Genomic DNA, 12,226 nt, shown 5'->3' on the forward strand with positions numbered 1-12,226 from the left:
AGGAGAATTTTAGGGTTCTTAAAATGTTAAGATTTGATACTTTGGATTCAAATTAAGTAGCAATGAATCCCTGCTTTCTGCACCTGTCTCCTTGCGAGACAAAATTATGCCAGTTGACTCCTGTTTTCAAAGTGTGGGGCTCTATATATTTTTTAAACCTATAGTTTTAAGGTTTAGAAAATATATATTTCCAGGCATTCTGCCTACTTTTGTTCTAGTGTTTCCATTTTTTTTCTTTTTCTCTCCTTTACTGCTTGAGTCCAACACAAACGGTTCCCTCTCAACACAGAGTTCTGCTCATTATTTAAGATGGAAATACGGCTAGAAAGGCATTTTCTCATGTTATTTCCAGAACACCTCAAATTGAGTTTTGCTTCTAGGCCAGTTCCTATGGAAAACCCAAGCATAAGCTTCTGGAAAACCTAACCAATGTCCTCAGCAAAAGAAGCTTTAGATCCCATGGCCCATTTACCATCTTCTTCATGAATAACAAATTGGTTGGACTGTATTGCCATTATGAGACAATCATAGCAGTACATTTTATGGAATAACTCAACCATAATTACAAAGAAAAACCAACATAGCAATAAAGCAATTTTAAAGAGTATTTCCCATTTCGACCAAATTTTCTATTCTCGTAAAATGGTCATCCTAAGGGTCAGCATGCAAGAAGCCAACGACAGACTGCTGATATTTTCCTTGAAAAGCACCTCTCTCCACTCGAGGGCTTGGATTTAGGCTCTAAAAGTGCATCCTCAAATTTTGTGGGAAGAAAATTTCTCCAGAGCAGTGAGGGTAATAGATTATGTTCTCACAGGAAAGATCTTTCCGAAGTATAAATGTGTGATTGCTCTTTATATGTGAGGTTTCTGCTTGCCTTGCAAAGGCTTATAGTTTGCATATAGACACTGAGAGCACAGGGCTCACCATTAAACCCGGAACTTTAGTCTCCGAACAGCTTGATTCACCCTCTGTTTGGTCTGGTGAGGCAGCGAGGCAAGTGTGTTGGCCTCTTTTTCTTTTATTATTGGTTTGCCCAAAGTTCAAGAGCAATTGCTTAAAAAAAATAATCAGTCATCTTTTAAATGCCTTTGTCTATTTTTCCTCTTTATTATTCTGAGTTCCCCATATTCAACACCTCCTTTGTGTACAGTTCACACTATTAACATTTTTTTCATTAGCATACCAACTGGAGCTTACAGTTGAAATTTCATCCACTAACTTTAAAATAAATTCACATTGTCTTCTTGATGCAATAGTCATTTGTTGTTTTGACTTGGCAATTCATCATTTATTTAAAGTTAGTATGCTCATGTAAGATTTTTTTTTGCATTTCAATGTTTTACCACAGAACTATGATAGAGATGCAGAGGTGAGTATACCTGTTCTAGCAATACAAAAAATAAAACTAGACTTGAGGCTTTTGTCTGTAATTTTCTGGTGCTTTGTAATTATCACCTGGGTTGTGCTAGGGGTAAAACAAAGGTCTATTTTGAGTGCTCTGATGTTGGGATCAGTATTCTTTGTACCAATCTCTGAACATCCCTAGCATGGAGGCTCCTGGGATAGAGAAGTGGGAAGAGCAGTGTAGCCTGGTGGTTAAAGGCAGGGGTTGTAGTGCTAGAAAGAACACCAGCTGAAATCCATTATTCTTTGGCTCCTTAGTTATGTGACCCTTGGATTCTTATTTATGCTCGGTTACCTCATTTAAAAAATGAGATTATATACTTTCCTACTCAAAGTATCCTTTTGAATATTAAATATGGGTAAAACATCAGGTAAAATGACTGGCATAGAGCAAGCTCTCAATATAGAACAGCCTACCTGGTTCAGTGGCAATATTGTTTTAACCTATATTATTACCATCTGTTGTGGTCAGAATCATTCTAACACTATCCTACTTCTGCCTCTGTATATTTATTTCTCCAGGCTTCTGAAGTATTTCTTCCATGACTCAATTTGACAAGTAGCTAATTTGATGATGGCAAGGGAGGAAGGCAGTTTCTAAGTCTTCCCAGATACTTGGGTCTTCTGCAGACTTGGTCCGTACTTTGTTTTGAAGGAATGCTATCGGGAAATCTGGGTTTGACGACCAAGTATAACAGTTTTAGGAGACAAATTAGGTTGAATGCATGCATATCGGTATGTAAGTAACTGCGTATTCTCTCACTACTTAGGCCCCATCTGCAGAGAAGTCACTCGGCAGTCCTCCAGTTTGTTGATCTAGCTGTTCTTTGAGCAGAGGGCTGCACTCTAACTTAGTGGACACTTAGTTTGCAGGCCATGAGAACATTTCAGGGAACAGAAATATTAAAGGAACTTTGCCATTTCCCTGAGCCAGTGTTCTATACATTTCTGGACAATGTGTTGCGGGGGCGGGGGGGGGGCAGACTAGTGATTGGGAAAGTGAGGAGAAGGTGTTTTCCTGGATCTCCAAACCTCTCTGACTCTTAGGGCTCCTTCTCCTGTACAGTCCTGTTCCCCTCGCACATTGAACCTGAGGTTTACAGGGTTCCTCCCACACAGGAGCGCTCTTCTCCACACACACTCTGCAGTGATCTCATCTGCTCTTGGGGTCTCCATTACCATGGTATGTCCCTGACACACATTTCCCTGACACTCAGATTCTTAGTTCTGACTGCCAGTCGGATATATTCTTCAGTGAATTCCGTGGACTGCCCAACTCCAGTGCATGTCACAGTAAACCCTTCGTGGAAGCAACTCTACCAGCTCTTCTTCCTGACTTTGGTCGATCCTCTGTCTTATCACTGTCCACCTATTACCCAACTTAAACATCTGAGGGTCATCTGTGGATCCTTCCTTTTAGCACTCACATCCATAGGATCTGACAGTTTCATTTCCTATTTCTTTGCACTATCTCTGTTGATCTGTATCCTATTTGAGGGCTTTATTTACTTATTCATTTATTTTCAATTTTTGTAGATCTGTCCTCTACACAGCCACAAGAGTGATGACTCTGAGATAGAAATCTGATCATTATCCTCCCAGCTTGGAATGGAGTCCAGACCCTTAAAGTGATAAAAAGCCTTCCATGACTTGGCACTGACTAGACATTCACTGTCCATACATAATGGTTCAGCAATATGGAGATGCTAGAGGGTCTCTGCATGCAGCAGACTACCTCTCTCTCTGCATTTGTTTGTTTGTTTATTTTGAGTTGCCTCCTTGGCCTTTCATTCTCTCTCATTACCTGCTTAACTCCTTTACAATCTCTAAGTCTTAGGTGAGATGGTCATTTCTCTTCTGAAGCCTTTACAGAATTGATTTCCCATTTAGGTTGGATTGCCTTTGGTCTTAATTTGGGATCTCTAGAGGCACAACCTGACAGGAAGACTCATGTGAAGGTGTTAAAGAGCTTTCCCAGGAAACACCATCAGCGGAGTGGGGAAGTGGGACTAGTAAGGAAAGAAATCAGACAGGTACATTCCTAGACTCCATCTCACAGGGAGCTCTGAAAAGAGCATCATGCCTCCGAGTTTCTTGGTTAGCGTGAGGGAGAAGTGGTTATCGAGCTGCATCTTTTCACAGGTATTCAGGGTTTTCCTCTGGGAGAATGTACATTCTCAGGAATTTTAAGTTCTTTGTGCAGACAGCCAGGTGTGTCTGGCCGTTGAGAGTGAAAGCAAACTCCAAGAGTGGGCACAAAAGTGGTAAAGGATTTTAGGAGTGAGTGGAGCATGTGCTTCTGAATTCTATCCTGGATGGTCCCATGATACCGTCCCATCCCAAAGGCGTGTGTTTTTGTCGTTATTGTTTATTGTTTTCAGCTTGCTGCAGCAAAGGGAACACATTTCAGAGGGACTGGGGGACATCTCAGTAAGAGAGACTGGGAGGGCTTGTGCTGAATGATTCTCAGGAGGCGTTAGGGAAGGGGACATCCACTGTCAAGGGGCGGGGCAGTTCATCAATTGGGTATCAGTGATCTTTGTTAGGAGGCAAGAGGAGTGCAGTGGGGCTGCAGCTGTCACTGGGGGAAGCAGCAGTTGACTCAGAAGAAGGTGCTAGTCATTTTGTAGCCACAGTGTGGCCTTGGAGATGTTGTTTAAGACATACTGTTTCTTCAAGGTCAACTTTGTCTATGTCTAGTTGAAAACACCATTGATATTCTGTTAGAAATATCACAGTTTAATTACTATTCACTTTTTCACTAATCATCACCTTTATTAGTTAGTCCATAAATCCTAGTATATAAGGAAGATTGAACCAGTAGCATATTACTTAATTTTAGGGGCTCAGGGGTGGGGAATGCCTGGCCCACGGGTCGTGTAAGACCCATGAAATCAATACCAGCTAACATCACACGCCTCACCAAATTAGCCTGACCAAATACTGCAGGCTAGTTTCTAAGTTGATAATTTTGTATGGTCCGTGAATGATGTTGTAAATATCCAAATGGCCCTTGGCAGAAATAAGGCTCCCCACCCCTTCTTCTAAAACAGAGTTATAGATAAACGTGTAACATATCACAGCCACTTTATTGGGTGTGGATGAAACACAGCAGTTTGTATTAGGTTACCTCCAAAAGATTTGGGGCAGAGTGTTGGGATTGACAATCTGGTTGAGGCAACAGCCTAGTACTCAGTTAACATACTACTACTCTGCTTGCTTGGAGTTCGGAGGGGCCTTGGTGGGGAGCAAAGCAAACGTTTCTTCTTCTAAGATGGAGCAGATTTCCAACGTGACTACTACTTGCTCACTGGAACTCAATTATCAGTCAAAGTTCCTACACAAAACAGATGACACACTCAGACTGGATAATTTCAAGAAAGTGCAATAAAGGTGCCATTGAAAAAGATAAGTGTACTGTACATGAAAACCATTTGAATGATCTAAGAAACAGAGCTGGTGGAGACTCAGTAATTTTCCCTGTGCCTGAAGGAGTGAGGGGAAGGGTACCCTAACAACATGCCTTTCATGCAAGGGATTAACACACTGGGGTGATCCTCCTCTGAAGGACCTAGGGGAAATGTGCCCAGACTTCATTCTCCAATATCTTACTAGTATTCACACCGACCAGCACAACAGGAAGGCAGAAGGCAGGGAAGCTCTTTGATAAGGTCCATTCAAATCAGTCACCTGAGACAAAGAGCAGGGTGGATCAGGCTTTATCGTGGATCTGAAGGGATGGATGAAATCTGGCACAGCCCACTAAGTGTTTGGATTTGCCTTCCTTGGAATTGTCATATTTATGCCAGAGAAATATGAACCAAATTGACTCAGGGAAACGTTTGCAGTGAATAGCAGTATTCTGGTACCTGATGCTTTGACCATCAACTATTTCTCGAAAGATTAGTGGAATGGCTTCTGCCAGATTACAATGTCTGCAATTACAGGTACAACAACAAACTTTGTAAAAAAAAACAACAACCCAGAAACTTGGGTTGTTGTCATCCTTGACTATGACTACGACAAGTGTACCTACACCTTCCACAAGTTATCTCAGGAATATTTGTAATTGGGTCATTTTACAGTTGTTTATGAATATGCCAAAGGATTGTTCTTCAGGAAATTCACTTGTATCGTGACATGTAGACTAAAGTTTTCCAATAAACTTTAACATATCTAGGTAGAATCAAGATCCCTGTTAAACACACATACACACTTCTGCACCATATATAGAATTTAGAGAATGAAGTTTTGAATTGAGAACTATTCGAGAGTGAAAATATTCGAAGATAGAACACTTAGCAGTTTTCTCATGGGCAGGTTTTATTGTCAAGGTCGTAGAAATAGTTGTGAACAGGGGGATGGTGTTTGTTGCGGGTAAGATGAGGAATGACGATGTGAACAGCTTTTCAGAAAAAGACCTGTGGCAGGTAAATTAGGATTAGGAAGGACATGTCTACTTAAAACAAAGTTGTCCACATTGAAATCTACGTCATCTCCTTTTTCGGCTATAGAGCAAAAGAGCAAAGATTATAAATATTAAAAATGGTGATATACTAAATATAAAATGACTCAGTCAGTAGGTTTTCTTAGGCATAGAGAAAATTTGTTTGATGTCTGAGAACACATAGAGTTACTGAATTTCTAAGATACTGAAATGAATAAGATTAAGTTCATACACATAAAGAACACCCTCAGGGAGAATAAATTAGATTGATTACAGATATAAAATGAAAGTAGAAGAATAAAGGGAAGATTAAAATAATTCTGTTTAAAGATGCCAAGAATAATGAGAAAAAATAAATGAGACCATATGAGAAGTAATATAGAAGCTGGTAAATAACTATTATTAAGAATTAAATGGTACATCTAGATCTTCTTTTTAGAAATATGCAACACATGAAATATATTTTGGGGGCATGACCAAAGAATGGGAAAATTTTCAATTACAGTTACACATTTCTGCCCCTGAATGTCCCTACGACCAGAGCAAGTCTCTATATCTGATGTCAGTTCCTTATCTGTAAAGAGCAGAGTTGAGAAAGATAATCTTGAAAGATTTTTCAAACACTAAATTTAGATTATACTAAATAATCCTGTATCCTACCACAGACACTAACATTTATTTATTTATTTATTTATTTATTTATTTATTTATTTATTTATTTATTTATTTTTTTAATGAGTTGTAACCCACACATAGTGAGTTTGCTCATACACACACCTTACCTGTAAAGCTCAGTAAATTTTTATGTGTGCCTGTAGTCACCACCCAAATCAAGACAGAATATTTCTAGCATCACAGAAGGTTCTCTTGAGCTCTTCCCTAGTCAACATCCTTTCATCCTAAGGCAGTCATCTAACTGACATCTATTTTGGTAGGTAAGATTTGCCTGTTTTTGAACGTCATAAACATGGAATCATACATTATTTAAAATATCATTATTTAACTTAGCTGTTAGTGTTATTGAAAATAGATAACCTTAACTACAAGTGGTATTAATTGCCTCAGTATGATGTTATAAAACTTTATGTGCTCTTTTTGTTTTATCTAACTAAGGTGAGTCATGTAATTTTATTTACTGTGTGTAAAACTACTTGGTTAGTTTTCTTCCAGGTGGGAATATGTTCCCTTCTCAAATGTGACTGTTCAGTTCTCACTCAATTTCAGGATCCAGTTCAAGTCCACTGTCTCTGTGAAGCCTTTCATAACGAATCCAGTTCACATTGTCGCCCTATTTACTGAACTTCTGTTTCGTTCTTAGTTTAGAATACTTAGCTTGGACCTTAATCATACAGTGCTTCATAGCATCTAACTATTTCTTATGTTTGTAGTGATTTCTTTCTAAAAAATTGCATGTGCCAACAAAAAGAGATTCCTCTGTTATTTTTTTTATATTCCAGAATAATGTAAATACCATTGATAGAAATGCTTGATAGCATGTGTATGTGTGTGTGTGGTGTGAGTGTGTGTTTTCTCTCTTTTACAAAATCACGGTACAAGAATGAAGATCTGGAGTCAGCAGTAAGCAGCCTTTCTTTTTTTTTTTAAATTTGTTTTTCTTTATTGATTTTAGAGAGAGAGGAAGGGAGAGGGAGAGAGAAATAGAAAGGTCAATGAGAGAGAATATCGATTGGCTGCCCCCTGCATGCCCCCAACTGGGGATTTGACCCACAACCTGGGCTTGTTCCCTGACCAGGAATTGAACTGGTGACCTCGTAGTGCATGGGTCGATGCTCAACCACTGAGCCATGCTGCCGGGCAAGCAGCCTGAATTTCTACTGAGGCTGTCATTTATAAGGAGGAGGCTGAAAGGCAATTTACTTACCTCTTTTAGGCTTTGATTTTACCATCTCTAAAAGGAAGGTCATGGCAGAATTTACATATGCATATAAAGTGCTCCTCATTTCTCATCTTGACTAGGATTTTCAATCCTATTATGCTCTATTGCAAAGCCATCCTTTATATGTGGTTCTGTTACATTTTCACTAACATTGTTCTGGTCTTAGAATTGAGCCAGTAAATTGTGTTTAAATGCTTGTCCCTCAAAACATTGTTTCAGAGTGACACTTTTTAGATGAACAGTTAAAGAAACAACTTTATTTCCTACTTAGGCCCCTATATTTGGTTTTAAATCATTCTACTACAAAGAATTGCCACCACATCTGATGTAGCATTTACTAGGCTCCTATATGTGGCAATGCTGTGATAGGTGTGAGTGTGTGTGTGTATGTGTGCGCACGCACGGGCGTGCAGTATTAGGTTTTTAGTAGACGACCTAAGTACTGGGTAACAGCTAATGGGAATGATATAAAATATCACTATCCAAATATTTAGAGTCATTTTTTCTAAAAGCTTGGTTTTTTTTCTTCCAGTAAAATGTTTGAAAATAATAAAATTAGACATAAAATATTAGAAACATGTCAAGTTATGTCTTTTTACCAAGTGACTTTTAGCCACTTTTAAATTCAAGGAAATGAGATATTTATTTGTATTTAAAACTTTAGTAATGAGTATATAATTTGGCTGGAAAAATCGTAGAGGAAAATTAGGCCAACATGTACTAAAAATTAATGGAAAGTTTTTTCTTTTGAGAATTATTATTGAAATTCATGATATTCTTGCATATATATATATATATATATATAGCCCTCATTTTGTACTTTTTTTTTTTTATTTCAAATGCTCCATTTTAAGGAGGAGAAATGGACTTCAAATTATGGATATAATCAAGGGATTGGATAAGTAGCAATTTGCAATAGCAATCTTTTCAGATATGGAGAACCCTGCTTTCCACTGAATTCTATTTGACTTTAAATATCTCTGGATTGGTCCTAAAACCCATTAACTTTATTAGGATTATATAAACGATATTATTTTTGTCTTTATTGTTGACCCCCTTCACCCTGCTCCCCGCTTCCTCGCCTTCACCACACTATTGTCTGTGTCTATGGGTTATGCATATATGTATATAAATTCTTCAATTAATCTCTTCCCATCCCCCTTTCTCTTTGAGATTCCATATATTCTAAAAGTATTGACCATTTTATCCCTGCCCAGGCAACTCAGTTGGTTAGATTGTCTGCCTGATATGCCAAGCTTGTGGGTTTAATCCCCAATCAGGGCATATACAAGAATCAACCAATGTGTGCATAAATAAGTGGAACAGCAAATCAGTGTTTCTCTCCTCTCTCTCTCTTTCTGTTCTTTTCATAGACTCCCAGATGAATATGGCTTTCCTATCATATTAGAACTAATTGAATTCTGACATAATACCCTGTTCCTCTCCTCTGTTCCAATTCTTAGGTATTTATCTAGCAATTTTGGTCATATTTTGGTAATGATGCAGATTTATGGAGAATCATAACAGATGATTCACACAACAATTTTTTTTTTTTTTCATTTCTGGAATCCTCTTGGCATGACTTCCAAAACTCAGCCACTAATAGAACATAAATATAGAGTGGCTATGTTTCTATTTCTACAGAAAAGTTTAGTAACTATAGTACTGGAGACCTGGGGTGGTTAGATTTTGGTACTTCCAAATCTGCAAAACATACTCATTTGCAACTTTTGAGGGTCACATTTGTTCTGTGTTTATCCTGGTGCTTTGTAATAACATGGTTGGCTTTGGCAATGCTGTTTATATATACATTCTATATATTAAAATTTTTTTAAAAAATTTAATTTTGGAGAGATTCATTTGGGTTTGAAGGACATCCTGGGAAATTTGGGCATGAACAAGTGTAGAGCAAATATGTAAGATTTCTAGATATTATTTTTGTTAAACTTGCTGACAAAAATTCAATACCTATTTTTCCAAATCAGTTAGCACTTGCTATCTAGTATGTTCACTAGGTAATATGGTATTAAAATTAGAACCGGACTTCATTTTGATATTCTTGCAATGGAAATAAATATTTTATTTTTAAGGAAAAGGAGAATCAGTCCCATTCTGTGAAATAATACAGGGGGAAAAACCTGAATACATCAACCTGAATATGTAAGTTCAAATTTACCATTTAAAATAGTTTACTTTTAACTTTTAATCTGAACTCGAAAATGACCAATACCCAGGTTCTTTTTGCTTTTATTCTTTATTTTTCATCCTCACCCGAGGACATTTTTCGATATTTTGTTCAGATAGAGTGGGAGGGAGAGAGAGAGAAACATTGACGTGAAAGGGACACATCCAGTGGTTGCCACCCACACGACCCAACCAGGGCCGTGCCCCTAGTGGGAACTGAACCCGGGTCTCTCTGGACCGCAGGCCGACGCTCTAACCGCTGAGCCAAACCGACCAGGACGATACCCAGGTTCTTTCATGTTTGTAGGGAAAACAATTTACTTTTTTAAAAAAAACCCTGAGATTTAGAATCTTTCAACATTTACCAAATCTTTACCCAGGGCCTGCTATTTGCCTGATCTTTGTCAAGGCGCAGGGATTCGATGGTGAGCTGAACAGCTATGATTCTGTCCGGCTTCCTAGATCTTACAAAAGACAGTCACACATTTTCTTAACATATTTTTAAAAATCTTATAGTACAATTTATACATCAATTACATATAATTGACTTTTCAATATAATATATGTATACATACATTCTTAATTATATCACACAAATGATGACTGACTCAAGTATGCAGTGATTTAAAATATTATGCTTATTTTTATAATTGAGATATAATTGACATATAAGTGATATTAGTTTCAGATGTACAACATAATGATTCAATATTGGTATATATTGCAAAGTAATTACCATAATAAGTTTAGTTGATATTGTCACGATACATAGTTACAAAATTTTTCTTATGATTAGAGTTTTTAAAATTTATTCTCTTAGCAACTTTCAAATAAGCAATACAGTATTTTTGACTCTAGTCACTGTGTACATTGCACCCCCATGCTTTATTTATTTTATAACTTGAAGTTTGTACCTTTTGACCATTTTCACTCATTTTGCCCACCTCTTATCCCCCACCTCTGGAAAATACCCTGTTGTCTGAATCTATGAGGTTTTTTTAAATCTTCACCTGAGGATATGTTTATTGATTTGAGAGGGGGGGGGGAAGAGAGAGAGAGAGAGAGAGAGAGAGAGAGAGAGAGAGAGAAACATCAATCAGTTGCCCTTTGTATGTGCCCCAACCAAGGATTGAACCTGCAGCTTAGGTACGCGCCCAGACTGGGAATCAAACCTGAAATCTTTTGGTATATGGATGATGCTCCAACCAACCGAACCAACTGGGCATATAAGCTATTTTTAAAAATTCTACATATAAGTGAAATAATAAAGTATTCTTATCTGTCTGACTTATTTCACTTAGCAAAACTCCATCAAGTTCCATCCATGTTGTTGCAAATGGCAAGAGTTGCTTCTTTTGTATAGTTGAATAATAGTCCATTGTATAAATATACCAAATTTTTGTATTCATTTATCTATTAATGGATACTTAGGTTGTTTCCAAATCTTGGCTATTCTAAATAATGCTATAAGGAACATAGAATAGGGGTGCATATATCTTTTCTTATTAGCTTTTTTCTTCAAATACATAACCAGAGTGAAACTGCTTGGTCCTATGGTTGTTTTATTTACAAACTTTTGAGGAATCTTCATTTTGTTTTCCATAGTGGCTGCACAAATTTACTATCCCATCAACAATGCTCCCAAGGGCTCCCTTGTTATTTCTTGTCTTTTTGATAATAATCATTCTAATAGGTGTGAGGTAATATATCATTGTGATATAATTTGCATTTTTCTGTTGATTAGTGATATTGGGCATCTTTCCATGTATCTGTTGGTGATTTGTATGTGTTGTTGGAAAAATGTCTATGCAGATCTTCTGCCCACTGGAATTGTTTTGTGTTTAGCTTTTATGAAATGTCTTATAGGAAAAACAATCTGTATATTAATTCCTCATGTTCTTCAATGTTTACATTTTATTTTTTAAAATATGTTTTTATTGATTTTTAGAGAAGAAAGGAGAGGGAAAGAGAGCTAGAAACATTGATAAGAGAGGCACATCAATTGGCTGCCTCCTGCATGCCCCTTACCTGGGATTGAGCCCACAACCTGGGTATGTGACCTGACTGGGAATTGAACCGACAATCACTTGGTCCATGGGTTGATGCTCAACCACTGAGCCACACCAGCTGGGCCAAATGTTTACATCTTATTGCCATTAAATAAAGGTATAAATAATTGTTAAATAATGCTGTCTATACATATTCATAAATGAGACAAAATGTTTTTTTATCGCAATTGTACTTTAATCGCATGCACTTTAATCAAAGGCAAATTCTAAAGTGATAATTTA

The sequence above is a fragment of the Molossus molossus genome, unplaced genomic scaffold, assembly GCF_014108415.1.
Source record: "Molossus molossus isolate mMolMol1 unplaced genomic scaffold, mMolMol1.p scaffold_m16_p_8, whole genome shotgun sequence".
Lineage (NCBI taxonomy): Eukaryota > Metazoa > Chordata > Mammalia > Chiroptera > Molossidae > Molossus > Molossus molossus.